At 39.7% G+C, this 18,250-nt stretch overlaps 1 protein-coding gene across 7 annotated transcripts in view; it reads left to right on the forward strand.

The window, feature by feature from the left end:
- Positions 1-18,250, forward strand: part of SLITRK4 (SLIT and NTRK like family member 4) — a 694,124-nt gene that overhangs the window by 582,990 nt on the left and 92,884 nt on the right. For all 7 annotated transcript variants that reach the window (XM_077755188.1, XM_077755189.1, XM_077755186.1 and 4 more), the window contains 2 exons: positions 517-605; positions 11,227-11,319. The gene's annotated coding sequence lies outside the window, so the exon portion shown is untranslated. The remainder of the gene's footprint in view (positions 1-516; positions 606-11,226; positions 11,320-18,250) is intronic.

Raw genomic sequence — 18,250 nt, forward strand, 5'->3', positions numbered from 1 at the left:
ATAAGGCCTGCCTCAGGATTGATCTGAGCATGAAAAGAGGGGGGATGTCAAGAAACTGCCACATGGGAAGAGCTCAATAAATGGCAGGTGCTATCATTTTTCATCTCCTTTTCACTTATATTAAATGCCTCTGAGGCTTTGTTTTCAAAATAGCCAGTCCCCTACATAGGGAAAAATAGCAATTGCTGGATTGTGATTTGACTATTTTTTTTTACTACCATGGCCAGCCCAATAACTCAGAACAACCAACGTATGTAGAAAAAACAAGAATGGACTGGGTAATTAAGCCTTAAATGATGATCCAATAGCCATGTGTATACACACGGCTTGATTATGATTTCTTTCAGTTATGTACTGCCTTTATTAATACATCTGACAGGAAAATGATTGAATTTTAATTATTCAATTTTAAAGTTTATGCCAGAGGCTACTATGCTTCAGTTTAACTCTGAACTGGGTTGCTTGGGCATTCCCACCCCAACTAGGCTAATACTCGATTTCACCCTCTTGTTCTAGGTGATTGCTAATACAGATACTAACTGGGGACAAATCTTGGGCTCCTAACGAAAGCCACCTAAATCTGGAATGAGAAGTCACACCATAATGTGAGTATGATCTGGGCAACTTGAAGACACAGGCAGGGGGTTGAGCGGGGGGATGTGGTTTACAAAGAGATTAAAGGTACAAATGTATAGTTATGATTTTCTTTCAAGTATCAAATAGGAGTTTTAACAAAATAGGGACTAACATTGCAAAACTACCTACTTGCACCACACAGGGTTGAGGGAAGTGAGTCTCAAAGTGGTCAAGTAGCTTATCCAAAGTCATATAACTAATAAATGTATGAAGGAAGAACAAGTCAATTGACACTCCCTACCAATTACCCATTCAGTCTTTGTGCTGAATTAATGACATATTAAACTGTAGACTCTCAAATCCTCAAAAAACTATTTAGTGAGCGTCCCATTTATAATTCTCTTGTTTTAGTCTGTTTAGCCCTCAAGGGTAAGAGTAGCTAATATTTACCAAATTACTAGGATTAGCTATTTAATAAGAAAACTTAATCCTTTTATGGTCTGTAGGTTCCTAGAAGGTGAGAACCATGTCTGCCTTGCTTACTGCTATAATCCCCAGTGTCTAGAGAAATGCTTGGGACATTTTAGATATTCAAGGGGCGCCTGGGTGGCTCAGTCGGTTGGGCGTCCAACCTCGGCTCAGGTCATGATCTCGTGGCTCGTGGGTTTGAGCCCCACATCGGGCTCTGTGCTGACAGCTAGCTCAGAGCCTGGAGCCTGCTTCGGATGCTGTATCTCCCTCTCTCTCTGACCCTCCCCTGCTCATACTGTCTCTCTCTGTCTCTCAGAAATAAATAAAAAACATTAAAAAAATTTAGATATTCAATACATATTTCCAAGATGAATGCAAGTTTGAAATCCTAGAAAAAGGAACATGAGATTTAAACTTCTGACCTTGACTCCTTCACAGTGAAGCATCAGATATCTGAGAGCTCCAGAAGCAACCCAAGGCCCACCTTGCTTAACCTTTGGGGAGTAGATCCCAGCTGGGTAATGCTCCAGCAGATGTAGAATTGTCCCATAGTGAATGTTCTGATGCACCACGCAGATCTCCCTCTTTCAGAACTGAAAGACCTATTCCTCCAACTGCTGGGAGTGTTGGACATAACGTAGCCCTCAACTGTTACCTATCAACAGGAATTGCCTCAGCTGAACAGACCCATCTTGCCCAAAGTCACACCCCCTCCCTGGGGTAGCCCATATCCAGTGAATAATTGCTGAAGTGGTATAAAATCCTGGTCCCCTTGCCCAAACTCAGACAGCCCTAAAGGGCCACCCCAGCTTCAAAGCACNATTTCTGTATCCCTTGGGTAAATTCCTAGCAGTGCTATTGCTGGGTCATAGGGGAGTTCTATTGTTAGTTTCCTGAGGAACCTCCACACTGTTTTCCAGAGGGGCTGTACCAGTTTACATTCCCACCAACAGTGTAGGAGGGTGCCCGTTTCTCCACATCCTCGCCAGCATCTAGAGTTCTCTGATTTGCTCATTTTAGCCACTCCTACTGGCGTGAGGTGGTATCTCAGTGTGGTTTTGATTTGTATTTCCCTGATGAGGAGGGATGCTGAGCATCGTTTCATGTGTCTGTTGGCCATTTGGATGCCAAAGACACTTCTTAATAAACATCCTGCATGCTCATCTCTACTTGGGTCAGCATACTGGGGAATCCGACCTACCACAGATCCCACAAGTCTTCCTTTCCTCGTGCAGGCACTTTGCCCTGGCACTCCAAGCTCTCCCCTGCCCACAATTTACTTACAGGATATACCCAATCACACAGGCACAAATGGGAAGAAGGTTCTATTCTTTTTTGTTAGATCCAAGCACTGTGGGGTTAATAAATTCCTTCCCCAGACACCTAAGAAATATTCTTCAAATGCCCTTCAAGTTAAGAAGAGTCAACACATTCTCCAGAAGGACTAATGAAGTAGCCTTTAGTGGCCAAAGAAGCTCAATATCTTTCTGAAGTCCCAAGTTTTATTCTAGAAATATTTGTGAATTTGGCATTCAAATCAATAATATGCCATGTTTTTCTTACTTTAAAAGTAATATCCCCACCAATGTTTTTAACTGAGTAAAAATAATTCTCCAAGAAGGTGAGCATTATTCTTCCTGTGACTTTTTAAGCAGTAGGACATCTGAGTTGAAATGTGGCCTAAGATCAAAACTGCTGGTCAATTGTTAGAGACATATAGAAGACATACAGCATGCCCATTCTGAGTGGTCAGTTGTTGCACCTTCCTGGTTGTTAAGTATTTTGAATATCACATCCCCATCTAAAATATAAGGCTTTCAAGGCTATTGGTTTATATCACATTTTGTCACATCAATTGTTTTAATTCTCTTCCTTTAGTGTTTTTTCTCTTCCTCCACTTACATTTCTTCTACCTTTCCTTCTGTCTTCTCATTCTTCCCTTTCTGACTTCCCTTTCTATCTTCATTCCTTATGTTCCTTTCATTTTTTTTTTTTTTTTTGCTCTCTGTCTACATATCTTTTTGACTCTATTTTAGGTTAAGTTTGAAGCAGGCAGTTTAGTCATGCTGATCCAGGCCTCATATTTTGCATCTTTATTAATATTCAGACTTGGAATGATGCTAAATCCTCCAAACATTGGTGTCAGATAATCCTGCTTTATTGAATCCAAAAGCCTTGATCAATTAATCCAGAAAGTACTGTTGTTGTTTTTGTTGTTTTTTCTGGTACTATGATACTTCAGCCTGATTCCTGTCCAGTAGGCTAAAACCCATCAAGCCAAGAACAGTTCTCATGTCCTGGTTGAGCTCAGATGAAATGTAATTCAGGTTTTGAAGAGTATCATATAAAAACCTGAGTAGCTGTTGTATCAATAATAATTATAACATTATCAACAAAAACAACAATAATAATAGCTAAGATTTTTTTGAATGCTGCTATATACCTGACAATATACTAAGAGGTTTTCATATATTAAACCACTTAACCCTCACAACTAATGGGACACGTACTGTAATTTTGCTTTTATTCACAAATGTTGACAATGAAGCTTGGTGAAGTTATGTCTTTTGCTGAATGTCATATATCTTTTAAAGTGGTGAACCCATGTAGTCTATCAATAAGAGCACCTTTTCTAGACTCTTCCAATATTACCAGAGCAACTTTACAGGGAACCCAATGTCTATGACTATGTGCCAGTTTCAGTACAATGATGATAGACAGTGGTGTTCTGTATTCTGCCACATACTCATATATACACACATGCAAACATCTGTACTATGAAGTAATACATACAGTTACAGAGACCCCCCACCTCAAAGAAGTTTCTCATATTCGCACCATCTTGACTTCTCTGTTTGTCCTTGATACTACCATAGTCTCTGCACATTCCTTTAGTGAGCAATTGTTCCATTAGATTCAATCATAGTTTTTACCATCTGTTTTCCCCACTGCATCATCATGAGCTCTTTTCAGGAAGTCTACTCGGTCCATCTTGGGATCATTGGCTCTTAGCATTATGTCTGTTCCATACTAGGAACTATATAAATGAAGAAGTAGCAATAAGGGCAAAAAGAAGGGAACCACTAGCTCTTACCAAAGGTGTTATGGAAAGATTTTCAGATGAGGTAACATGCTGATTAGGGGTGCACTGAGTATATAGGAGCAGAAAGGACATTACAGGCAAAGGGAATAGACTATTTCTAGGACCCAAAGAAAATGTGAAAAGCTCCATAGAAGAGGAGGCTGTGTGGCATCCTCTGGAGAGCAGTGTAAGGAACCCCACAATCAGGCTGGAAAAGTGACTGGGTCTAGGCTGCAAAGAGTGTCATATAACAATATGTCAAGGAAGAAGAGTTAAGATATTATTGGATATTTGATGGGGGACATGGAAGGGTTTTAGAGATTTTATATAGAATTGATAGGCTTATTTTAATTTTAAGATCATATGGAGAATGCAGAGGATTCAGAAGGGAAACAAGAGAAAAATTAGGGACTATTACAGTCATTCAGATGAGAGAATCCATCCATTCAGATGGACTGGGTGGTCATCATACAGATGAAGAAAGGTAAATTAATTCAGAATTTAAGAGATAAGTAGATAGATGATAGGTAAGAAGGAAGAATAGAAGGAAGGGAAAGAGGAAAGAAGGAAGGGAGGGAGGGAAGGAAAGAAGAGATAAGGCAAGGAATGGAATTGACAGAATGTGAAGGAGAATTGATTGGATATGAAGAAGAATTAAAAGGAAGAATTCAGAATGAGTCTGAAGAGTTCAGAGTGAGTCTAAAGCTTAAGATGAGGAATATAGGAAAATAATATATTCAAGGAAGAGCTAATACATTTGGTTTGGTGTGATTTGTATACATACATATATAATATTTATTATATTTAAATTTATTATAATTTATAATATATTTTTATTTATTTATATATATGTTTTTCTATATNCTCTCATTAAAAAAATGGTCTCTTATAATCTTTCTCTTTCTTCTTGCACTTTATCAGGGAGACTTTTCCTCTGTTATACAGAACAATTCAAATGCATTGTTTGCTAATCCCATATAACATTGGATATGTTATTGCCAGCATTTTTTATTACATGAAGCCAATTTGCAATCATAGATACTTGAAAAATACATGAATACTAAAGTTTGATTTTCTTTCCTTTGCAATTGCTTTTTTCAGATGCTTACTTCAGCCTTTTGCTCTTCCTTAAAGTTACTTTAGCTAGGTTTTGAAATCCAAATGCACTCACGGTCTAGGCAAATACGCTAAATGAGCAAAGCAGTCCAGTTATAAGACAATTTGGAGTGGTGGAGCCTATAGTGAAAGGGGAAGTAAGTCTTACTGGGTGATATTTAAAAAGAGAAAGAGAAAGCAAGAAAATTAAAACACTGTTCGAGCAGAATCAAAATATATTCGCTGGCAAATTCCTCATTCTTCCCGGTGCCTTAATCATTATACAGAATAGGGATTTTCATGGCTAGTGTCTGTGCTACGACCAGAGACGCTCCTCTCTTGACAAGGGGATTAAGTGTAAAACACCCTAGGTATGAAACATGACAGGCCGGTGAGGAGGGAAAGAAAACTGAACTTGAATGGTGCTGGAGTGAAGCTAGGGCCAGAACAGGGCTAACGGCATGAATCTGGCTGCTGAGCTGACCACTTACACGGTTACTGCATCCAAATCACAGTATTCAGGGGGGACATGATTAACTCAGTCAGGAGTGATCAGTGGTGATAGTCAATGAGGCCTGATGCGATGGGTAGGGCATGGCAATAGGCGTTCTGAGGTGTAATGATGCTGAATCAGACCAGCATGCATCCTGGGGGTTGGGAGTGGTCCATCTGGTCGAGAATTTAGGCATAAAGGAAACTAGATCCAACTCTTCAGGGAAGTTGGCTTACATGAGATTAGTAGAGCATCAGATTTTTGAGGAAGTAAACTAGGGTTCTGCACACATTTCTGTGAATTCAGAGTACAAGTTAAGAAAACAAACAAAAAGGAACCCTGTGGTATGGGTTGGGCATTGGAGAAGAAAGGTGAATGGCTCTGAAGAAGTGAGTACTTACGTACCCAAGACAGACATCCAGGCACATAAGGTACCAGACAGGAGCACTCAGTTTTGTTTGTAAAGATGAGATACCTGACATCTCGCCGGGCTAGTTCCTTCCAGACTCACAGGGTAGGTGAGGCTAGACTTACAGGTTAGAAGTCTTAGGGGAGCAACTAACGGGACTAGAGCTAAAGCTGGGAAAGTTAGAGAATGACATGTCCTCAGTTGCTTTGAATTTGTCCTTGCTATTCACCTTGGTCAAAATGCTATCTTTGTCTCGTTGGTGTATACAGGAATTCTCTGATTCCACATTTTTCTCTGAAATCATTGGACTTTTCTTATGAAAGCCAGATACAACCCCCAAGACATATTCCAACTCCTGACCTGCTAGCTTGGAAAGAAGCTGTTACAGATGATGTGTGCTAGGGTTATGGGGATTGACCCAACGTTGGTGCTGGGCTCTGAGGAATGTAGTATTCAGTGAATATGGTAAACTCAGGGTTCATGTGAGCCAATGATGATATTGACAGTGCTTTTAATATAGAGGGTAGGGGACAAGAACAAGAGCCCCCAGTAGATAGTCTGCATTCCAGTAGAAGGTAATTCCTAGGGCTGGGTAATATGTCTTGTTTGGCATAGGACCCGAGCTAGGACCTTGGAACAGAAGGCAGGGTCCAGCTACTGGATGAAGTCTTGGCAAGGACTAAGTAGAGAACTAGGGCTCCATCCAAGAGAAGAGGGAGTTTGGGGCAGGGCTCCAAAGAGGGACTACTAAACTAGCTATAAAGGAGCTGTGGCAGATGCCTGGTGTTTATGGTGAGGTGGATATTTGGGTGCTCAGAACAGCAAGACCAGTTACAGACTCCACCCACCGATGTGAACAGGGTTCCTAATATCCTGCCAGCTTGGCTTAATATCACAATATTGGCCCATGACCTGGGGGACACAAAGCCTGTAGTCTGATGACATAGTACCTGTAGCTGAGGAGGGCTGGGAAGTCAAGGCTTGACACTGATTTTACAAAACCAAAAGAATATTTAGCATAATTATGAAAATTGATTTGCTACCCAATAGGCATATACCTAGACCTTACTATATTGAGAATTAGAGAAAATTGCATAGACTATTGCACTTTACTCTTAACCTTCACTCCCCAAAGAAAATAATTATAAATTGTAGAAAAAACAATAAAGGAACCGTGTATCACGCTGTAAATTGAGTGAACCTTGGCTCGCCATTATTAGGAATGATTTAATGAAAGCTGCTCTCCAGAAATGGAGCTTTGTAATCAACTGAGAACAGAGATAGAGAAGAAATACTTTTAAATCGGTCACTCGACAGTCCGAGTGTAATGAATGAGATCATATAGAGGCCGACTCGGGGAAAGCAGTAAACTGAGCCACAGTTGCAGACTTTGGGAAACAAGGGAAGGGTCTCATTGTTCCCACTTCCTCCCAAGCGTCATTTTCCCCATATGCTTAATGATAATTGTAAAGCTCGGGTCTGTGTTTCTTGAACATTCTGATTACAAAATAAATGAAGCTCAGTAGCTTTCCTACTCTGTGTGGTCAACATCTGCTTCTCGCAAGGCACTTTGCTGATGACCTCTGAATCTAGTGTTTCTTTGCATTGCATGGCAGAAGGTGAGTGATCCCTATCTGTTCCGGTTGTCTCCTTTAAATGATTCAAACATGACCATTCACAGTGGCCCCAAGAGCCATCATGGAAGCTTGCATTCCACCTGGGCATATTCCGGATCTATTTGCATCTGTACCACTTTCTCACTGTTTTTCTCATGCTTCTCTGCCCTGATTAAGGTCTAGTCTTCCATTTGCTGTTAGTATAGGACCCTCGTATTGGAGACAGTTCGGGACTCTTTACCTTGACTTTGACACTGTTGAGTTACTGTAGTACACAACCTCTAGCATGTATTCCTTTGGCTCCACACACCACTGTTATTGCTTACCACCATCCTACGCCAACTTTGCACAAGGACAGCCACCCCATCTCTAAGGACTCTGCGCAGCTTAACCCTCCCTCAGGTCCAGCTGGAAAGGAGGAAGACCACCACACTCCTCTTTAGCACTAGTGGCTGTATTCTATTTCAGTGGCTCAACGTGGTCAAAGTTTGTCTATCTCCAGCTTTGGGTGAGTTTAGTTTGCCCCCAAATGGCAAGCTTAGCAGAAAATACCACAAGAACATTTGACTCTGTTTTGAAGATTATTGACGCTTCCCAAAAAAAGAGAGATTTCACTCCTTCCAGAGGGTGCAGGCTGACAGCAGAATCAGCAAACAATTGGCTCAATCTTTAAAACATGTTTTTGTGCCAAGCACATGAAGTTTTAATTATAAGCACTTTGAAATATTCATGGTTATTGAATTTCCTTATTCCCATGCAGAAACAAGATAAAAAGTTCTTTTGAAATCTGATGACAGAAAACACTTGATGCTGACAACACAGAGTTGTGTAATGCCTAATTAATCACTCATAGGAAATAAGCATTTTGCCCTGAGTTGGTTATTATGCTCAATGCCAAAGTATAACAAACCAAAATGTGGCCTCTATCTTAATTCCACGTCTTCATAAAAGATTCTATCAACACATGCAAAGATGACTTTCCATTGACATGACACGTATCAGCATGCTTGACCACAAAACCTTCAGAGTTTCCCAGCTTGCCAAGGTCATCCTGTCTCGTCATTCCCATGTTCACATGCATGCTGGTATGTATACACTGTTCCCTGAAACTTATGTTCAGTATCTCACTTCCCCCTGAATTCTGGCCTCAGTGGAATCCAGACGTTTGTTCATTAAAGAAAAACCTGTCGAGCATTATTCTGCGCTATGCTCCATACTAGGTGTATAGACTGCTGGGGAAAATATGACCTCGCCTCTGCCATCAAGAATTTCACAGTTTTAGAAGCCAAAGGAGCCATGGAAAGAAACAAGAGTAANTTTTATTTATTTCTGAGAGAGAGAGACAGCGTGAGCAGGGGAGGGTAAGAGAGAGAGGGAGACACAGAATCCGAAACAGGCTCCAGGCTCTGAGCTAGCTGCCAGCACAGAGCCCGACACAGGGCTCGAACCCACAAACCGGGAGATCATGACCTGAGCCGAACTCGGACACTTAACCGACTGAGCCACCCAGGCACCCCGAGTGTCGGACTCTTGATTTCAGCACAGAGCCTGCTTGGGATTCTCTCCTTTTCTCTCTGCCCCTCCCCTACTCACTCTCTCTCTCTCTCTCTCTCTCTCTCTCTCTCAATAAAATAAACTTTAAAAAAGAATTGAAGTAGCATTAAAGCATGCTTTGAGTACTCAGTGATTCAGTGGGTCAGCCAGGTCTTCCCCCTCCTCACCTGTTCCAATCCAGTTGACCCATCTTTTCTTACTAACCACTTCCTATAGCCCATACTTTTGTGTAGTGGCTGCAGATATTCATACCTGCCCTTCCACCAGGTTCACCACAGCCACCAGATCTCTCCACTAGCACTGCTGATCTCAAGGTTCATGTTGTAGGTCACTACTGAAGGTCTGCCCAGAAAGGAGTGACCAGCTCTGTTACAAAGCTTGACCTTCCTTTTTAGGGTGTGGTCATTCCTTGATGATTTCTTTTGACTCTGACTCTTTCCACAGTATAAACATTTAGAAAGATCATTCCCAATGTATGAACCTAGGACTATCTATATTAGGGTTATTTGGGGTACTTGTTAAAACCTCAGATCCTTGGGCCCCACTCCCTAACCTACTATGTCAAAATTTCTTGGGATACCCAGTCATCTCCCGAAGGAATTTTGCTATACTCTGTAGTTTGCAAACAATAGTTTAGAGACCACCCATACTAGCAAATCCTCTCAACATCATATCCTGAGCTTCCTTTCCCTTGATCCAGCCTTCCAATTCTCTTTACATCCATTCATTTACTTTGTTACTAAGACTGACAAGGTCCCTAGGTTCATGGATCTTACATTCTAGTGAAATTCCAGTGATGCACAGGGATAAGTTCTTGAGGGTTCTCTTAATATTTTTATAGAGATAGAAACAACAAACAGTAAAGGGCACAAATCTTAATGTATAACTTAATGAAGTTTTACATATTAATACATCCACGTAACCAACAACAAAATAAAGAGGTAAAACATTTCTAGGACCCTAGAAGTTTTTTTCATGCCACTTTCCAATCAATACCATCTTTCCTGTCATATAAAGGCAACCACTATTCTGACTTTTATCACCATAGATTACTTTTCCTTGTTTCATCACTATAGACTGGCATTATTTATATAACTGTTACACAATATTTCTTCTTTGAGGTAAGGCTTTTTTTGCGGGGGAGACTTTATGAATCTTACCTATGTTATAATAGGTAACAACAATTTATTATTTTTATTGTTTTCATTGTATAAATGTAATACTATTTACACATCTACTGTTAATAGACATTTGGGCAATTTCCAGTTTATAGCTATTAAGAATAAAGATACTATGAATATGCTTGTACATGTCCTTTTGGGTACTAGGCTGTCATTTATCTTGGGCATATACTTAAAATATAATCACTGAGTCATAGGGTAGATGTATGTTTATTGCCAATCTATTTTCTAAAATGGCTCTACCATTTGCATTCCCACCAGTAATATATGAAATTCCCAGCTTTTCAACATTTGTACCAACTCTTGTTACTCTTCTAATTTTAGCCATTCTACTGGGTATGTAGTAGCGCATTGTGGTTTTAATTTGCATTTTTGTAATACAGAATAATGTTGAACATATTCTCATCTACTCACTGACCATCTGGGTATTCCTTTTTTGTGACATGCCTATTCAGGTATTCTGTCCATTTTTTATTGAGTTGTCTTATTGACATGAAAGTATTCTCCTATGTTCCTAGAAGATAATGCATCTCTTTAATTCACCTGAAACTTCTTTATCTGTATCATGTGAGGTAGCGATTTATTTTTACTCTTTCTCCCAAATGGGCACACAGTTATCCCAGTGCCCTTAATTGAACAGTTCATAATTTCCCCCAGTTATCTGCAATCCCTGTCTTATATTAAGGCCATGAAGATATTGTCCTGTGTTTTTTTCCAAGAAATGATATGGTTTTCTGTTTCACATTTAGGATCTAAGAATATTCAGCAAAGGAACCTGAATGAATCAGTCTGATGCTTAAGCTGGGATCTGAAGGACCTAGCCTACTTAACATGGCAAAAGGGTGAGTAAGGAAAAAATAAGATAACATTTTAGATCGACGCAGCCACAGGTAACAGCCAAGCCATGGTAAGAGGAACATGATGTGTTTGATGGATTGCAACGAGATCAGTTTGGCTAAGGTGCAGAGTGAGCCAGAGTGTTAACTGAATGAAGCCCAGGAGATAATGAGAGGCTTGATGATGCAGCCCCTTGTATACCATGTTAAAGGATTTTTGCCTCTATCCCAAGAGCAATAGTAAGACATTTGAATTTTGAAAACTGGCACACTGACTACAATGTGAAGAAAGATTGAGGGGAAAGTAGTATGAAGCAGGATGAACCAGAAAGCCATTGGAGAACTCCAGCTGAAATATGATGGTAGATCTAGAACATTCTACAAGAAGGATAGGATGTTTTCGGTGGGGTGTGGGGAGGAGAGGAATGTGCAGGGGAAATCGTGTGTTAATTCTTTCATGTGTTTAGGCCAGTAAGTTTTTTTGATACGTCCAAGCGGGGATTGTAGTCAGGTAGTTAAATAGTTCTGAAATTCAAAGAAAAGATCTCTTTATCTCAAATCATCAAATCATTCCACCATGTCCTCTGTTATTTCTACTACCTCATTAATCATACTTTCCTCCACAGACTTAGCTAAAACCTTAACCCTTAAGTAACAGCCTTAACTGAAAAAGACTTAGTTAAAGCCTAAACCCTTAAGAAAAACCTTAACTAAAGCTAAATCCTTGGAGTTGACATCTCCCTTTTCTTTAAAAAAAGAAAAAAAATTATTTATTTTGAGAGAGAGAGGGAGCTGACCATGAGCCCAGGAGAAGCTGAGAGAGAGGGGGAGATGGAGAATGCCAAGTAGGCTCCAGGGTCAGCACAGAGCCCAACGTGGGGCTCGATCTCACAAGCTGTGAGATCTTGACCTGAGCAGAAATCAAGAGTCAAATGCTTAAACTACTGAGACACCCAGGTGCCCTGACATAATCCCTTTTCAAGTGAAGGCTCTTTCACACCTATTTCAGGGTAGGGAGATCAGATTGGCATCATCCTTGTTCCCCATTACTACAACCAGATCTTTATTCTTCCCATAATATAAAATACTCTTGCTTTTTGAGGTATACATCCCACTACATACCTCATTTTGTCACTGTTATCTACTCTAGACTTGGTTCACTCTATTCCTCTCGACGCAGAAGTTTTCCTGCATTCTGGAAAAGGTTTCTTTCCTTTCTAGAACCCATCCAGCATTTGGTTTCTCAGCTCCTTAACCTCCTTGTTCTACAGAAACATTTTTTTCCTTTAGCCATTCACATTGTCATAATCTGAGTGTTTCCATGACCTAAATATGTTTCATTTCTCAAGCCATCAGTTCAAACACCCTACTCAGCAAACAAATTTCTGCCTCACTGTAAATCCAGTTATGCTATAAGCACATTGTCTTTCTTCTCGAGTGGAAGCTGTTGAATCTTTCACAGCCCCCACCAATTCAGATATTGGAATTGAGATCAATGTCTTCCTAACTCTATAATACTGCTTTCAAAAGTCCAGCAGTATTACANATACACCTGCCATTCACTCTTTAACCAAATCCAGTCTGAATTCCACTCAGATCATTTCAATGATCCTGCTCAAAATAAGGTTGCTAAAATGAAATCTATTTTGGTAAATGCAATAGATACTTTTCATCTTCAAGCCACTCCATTTCTCAGTCACACTTTCGTCAGTTGATTCCCGACCCTTCTGTCTTGAAAGATTCTCTTCCTTAGACTTCATTGACACCAAATCTCTTAATATTCTTCCTCTATCNAGTCCGAAGCAGGCTCCAGGCTCTGAGCTATCAGCACAGAGCCCGATGTGGGACTCGAATTCATGAACTGTGAGATCGTGACCTGAGCTGAAGCCGGCCACTTAACCAGCTGAGCCACCCAGGTGCCCCTGCCCTATATTATCTTCACTCACGTGCTTTCTGGATGATGATCTCACATTTATGGTTTTCATTAGCATAGGTATTCTTTTTTTTTTTTTAATGTTTTATTTATTTCTAGGAGAGAGAGAGAGAGACAGCGTGAGCAGGGGAANAGCATAGGTATTCTGACAACTTCAAAATGTTCATGTCCAATCAAAATTCCTCTCCTGTATATGAGGCTCATATAAATAACTTCCTATTGGACATTTTCTTATTGAGTTTTCATAGTCCTTAGACTCAACCTGATAAAATGGAACGCCCTTGGGGCGCCTGGGTGGCTTAGTCGGTTAAGCGTCCGACTTTCGCTTAGGTCATGATTTCGCATTTCGTGGGTTCGAGCCCCGCGTCGGGCTCTGTGCTGACTGCCAGCTCAGAGCCGGGAGCCTATTTTGGAGTCTGTATCTCCCTCTCTCTCTGACCCTCCCCTTCTCATGCTGTCTCTCTCTCTCTCTCTCTCCTAGAAATAAATAAAAATATTTTTTAAAAATGGAACATCCTTTCTGTTACCTGAAACTTGTTCTTTTTCCTATGCTCTTACAATAAAAGATAAGACATTCTACAAAAGCCAAAAACATGAGCCTTATTTTGATTCCTCTCCTCACTTTGTCTCTATCACATCCCATAGATTTAGCACCTATGCCTTGCATCCACCCATTAAACTAAATCTCCACTGCAACGCTCTTACCCAAACAATTGTCATGTTTCTCATGACCTACTGAGAAATCGCCAACCTTGTCTCTCTACAATTATTCTTGCCTGCCTTGTGTCCCTTTAATGTATGCCAGGCATAATGACACTTAACAAATGAATTCTGATCATATGTATTCCCATTTTATAAAATAAATAATGCTATTTCTGTCTAGAGTCTATAAACGTGACTTTTTCACCAGAAATTTCTGACTTACAGACTGACTGAGCTAGATGGTCAGTTTCCTTTCTTAGCCTCTATTCATTAAAATTGGAAAATCCTAACCCACAATTACAGGGTATTGGTAACTGCTGCAAGTATTTCATGGCTCTTTCCGATTGATCATGATATTAAGATGAAATGAGGCCCCAGAAATTATGGAGATACATCTCAATAAAAACTGTTATCAGTGCACCATCAGATTCAAAGTTGACAAGCACATTGCACTCAACAGCTGGAACATTGGATATTTCAATTTGTCAGAGAATAGGTTCCAATTCTAGCCTCTGGATTCATTTGGCTCTCAAAAAATTCTGCATGTTCTGGTAAAGCATTTAAGTGTGGGGTTTAACTATGTCTAATGATATGTCATCAGTTTCTTTCTCCAATGAGTTTAGGAAAACCTTCATATTTGGGGAAAGAGCCAAATTCTTGGCAACCCTTTTGAAAACTGTTGGCACTTAAGATATTTTGAGAGGTTATCCACAGCATTATATATAACAATGCTTTGTCCGTGAAATTGTAGGTTTAGGCTATTCAAGATACTGCATATATCATTCTTTTGGTGTGAAGACAAGATTTTATTTCATCTTTCCCTTTAAAAACTTGTATATACTCGGGCGCCTGGGTGGCTCAGTCGTTTAAGCATTGGCTTTAGCTCAGGTCATGGTCTCGCAGTTCATCAGTTCGAGCCCTGCATCCAACTCTGCGCTGACAGCTCAGAGCCTGGGGCCTGCTTTGGATTCTGTGTTTCCCTCTCTTTCTGCCCCTCCTCTGTTCATGCTCTTCCTCTCTCTCTCTCTCAAAGATAAAAATATAAAGAACTCATACATACATATTTTTCCTCAAGCATAATCATACTTCATTATATAAGAGTGTTCTTTTTTGGCCGTTTCTATGCTGAGCATACAGAACACATGCATTCAATGTCCATGATTTGATCACTTTTACAGTTGTCCCCACGTTGACTCAGGAAGTGTAACTGTTTTCTGGGATTCCAGCAGTTTGTGGAATAACACTCAGGTGCCGGTTCTTTATTTGCAAAGCAAACTGTGACTTGCTGCCCACAGAGCTGGTGCCCCGTCAGGAGAACTCCCGATGCGGCTTTTCTAGTCTGAATTATGGGTTACATGACAGTCATTGACCAAATGAGAATTTAAAGTTGTCTTCCTCTGTGGTGTGGGTTTTCGGTGAGAAACGAAACAAAATGTGGTCTAGCATTTCTGCCAGATGTGTATGTAACACATAGTGGGGGGGCTGATTCCTACCTTTCGTATCAGCGAACTGTAAAGAAAAACATCTTCCTGCTTGATATCTACTTGGTCTTCCACTTTGTGTGTCATTGATATCATGTGGTCTCCTATGTTCTCATTGTGTTTTGCCCACCTGGCTTTCTGCTTTTTTACCATGTGTAATTCTTATCGTTAGTGTTGAAGATTTTTTTAGCTTAGAGGTTGACTTTTTTAAATTATTTGCTAGAGGCCTAATGTTTTGTAAGTTGTCACTTTCTCCCTTCAAATAACCTTATGCAATTTCGCATATAATATAGGCACTTAAAGGAATATACTTCTATTTCTGCACTCTCACCCTTTATGCTATTGTTCTCATACCTTCTGCTTATGCATGTTAAAAATCCAAGAATGCAATATTATTTTTTGTCTTAAAGTCCGTTATAACAGAAAAAATTGAAAATAGGAAAACATTTTACCCAATATTTACCATTGCTAGTACTGTTCACCTCTTTAGAAAGAGACCCAGTTTTCCATTTGGTGTTATTTTTCATCTGCCTGAAGAAATTCCTTTGATCTTTTTTTGTCATGCAAGTCGGCTGCAGATAAATCCTCCCACCTATTGGTGTCTACAAAAATCTGTATTCCACATTCATTTGGAAGATGTTTTTGCTGGATATCTAATATTGGTTGCTACTTTTTTTTTCTTCTGGTACTTTAAAAATGTCTCTGCCATGGCTGTGGCGTGCATAGATTTTCGTGAGAACACTATAGCCGTTATTTTTTTATTCAAGTTAGCTAACATACAGTGTAGTCTTGGCTTCAAGAGTAGAACCCAGTGATTCATCACTTACATATGACACCCAGGGCTCATCCTGAAAAGTGCCCGTGCTAATGCCCAGCACCCATTTAAGCCATACCCCCACCCACCTCTCCTCCAGCAACCCTCATTTAGTTCTCCGTATATAAGAGTCTCTTATGGTTTGCCTCCCTCTCTGTTTTTGTCTTATTTTACTTTTCCTTCCTTATGAACTTATGTTCATCCGTTGTGTTTCTTACATTCCACATGAGTGAAATCATATGACATATATCTTTCTCTGAGTGACTTATTTTCACTTAGCATAATACCCTCTAATTCCATCCACACTGTTGCAAATGGCAAGATTTCACTGTTTTTCATCACCAAGTAGTATTCCAGTGTGTGTGTGTGTGTGTGTGTGTGTGTGTGTGTGTGTGTGTGTGTAATATATATATACTACATCTTCTTCATTCATCAGTCGATGGCATTTGGGCTCTTTCCATACTTTGGCTATTGTTGATAGTGCTGCTACAAACATTGGGGTGCATGTACCCCTTCGAATCAGCATCATATCCTTTGGATAAATTCCTAGTAGTGCAAATCCTGGGTCATAAGGTAGATCTATTTTTAATTTTTTGAGGAACCCTCTATACTGTTTTTCAGAGTGGCCGCACTGGTTTGCATTCCCACCAGCAGTGCAGAAGTGTTCCCCTTTCTCTACATCCTCACTGACATCTATTGTTTCCTGAGTTGTTCATTTTAGCNCACTAGTTTGCATTCCCACCAGCAGTGCAGAAGTGTTCCCCTTTCTCTACATCCTCACTGACATCTATTGTTTCCTGAGTTGTTCATTTTAGCCATTCTGACAGTGTGAGGTGGTATCTCATTGTGGTTTTGATTTGTATTTCCTTGATGATAAGTGATGTTGAACATCCTTTTATGTGTCGGTTAGCCATGTGGATGTCTTCTTTAGAAAAGTGTCTATGCATGTCTTCTGCCCATTTCTTCATTGGAAGATTTGTTTTTTGGATGTTGAGTTTGGTAAAGTCTTTATAGATTTTGGATACTAACCATTCTTAGACTCTAAGTGATATGTCTTTTTTTCCCTCTGACTTGTTTTAATAATTTTCACACCATCTCTCCTTTTCAGCTTTTTAAAAAAAATTTAGCGTTTATTTTTAAGAGAGAGTGAGCAGAGGAAGGGTAGAGAGAGAAGGAGACACAGAATCCAAAGCAGCCTCCAGGTTCTGAGCTGTCAGCACAGAACCTAATGCGGGGCTTGAACTCACAGACCATGAGATCATGACCTGAGCCCAAGTCAGATGCTTAACCAACTGAGCCAACAGGTGCCCCTTCAGTTTCAATTAGGATGTACATTGGTATGGTTTTTTTTTTTAATTTTATTTTGTTTGGAAATTGGTGAGTTTCTTACATCTTTAGATAATTATCATTAAATCTTGAAAATTATTAGCCAACATTTATTCAAACATTTTTACCTTTTGGGAACTGTAGTTACACATGTTAGATTGTTTGGTATTTTTCTACAGGTCAGTGAGGGTAATGTTCATTTTTTGTGTTCAGTCTTTTTATTATCTGTACTTCATTTTGGCCAATTTTTATTACTATAACTTCTAATTCAGTGTCATTTTCTTAAGTACCCAATCTGCTCTTAAACATTTTCAGATATTGCAGTTTCCAGCTCCAGAAGTAATAGAGTTTTAAAGATATCTTTTTAATCCTTTCTTGATTTTGTTCATGTTTCCCTTTAAGTCTTTGGGTATATTTCAATGAGCTATTTTATAGTTCTTGTTAGGTAATTTCATCTTCTTTGCCAATTTTGGCCCGCTCTATTGCCTTTTTTTTCCCCTCTAAGTTATGATTCACATTTTCCTGTTTTGTCCCATATCTAATAATTTTTAATGGAATGCTAGACATTGTAATATTTCATTTTTAGTTATTTAGGGTTTTTTTCTTCTTTTAAGTAGTGTTGTAATCTGTTTTGGAAAGCAGTGAAGTTACTTGCAGATAAATATGATCCTTCGAGCCTTG

The sequence above is a fragment of the Crocuta crocuta genome, unplaced genomic scaffold, assembly GCF_008692635.1.
Source record: "Crocuta crocuta isolate KB4526 unplaced genomic scaffold, BGI_CrCroc_1.0 scaffold581, whole genome shotgun sequence".
Taxonomy (NCBI): domain Eukaryota; kingdom Metazoa; phylum Chordata; class Mammalia; order Carnivora; family Hyaenidae; genus Crocuta; species Crocuta crocuta.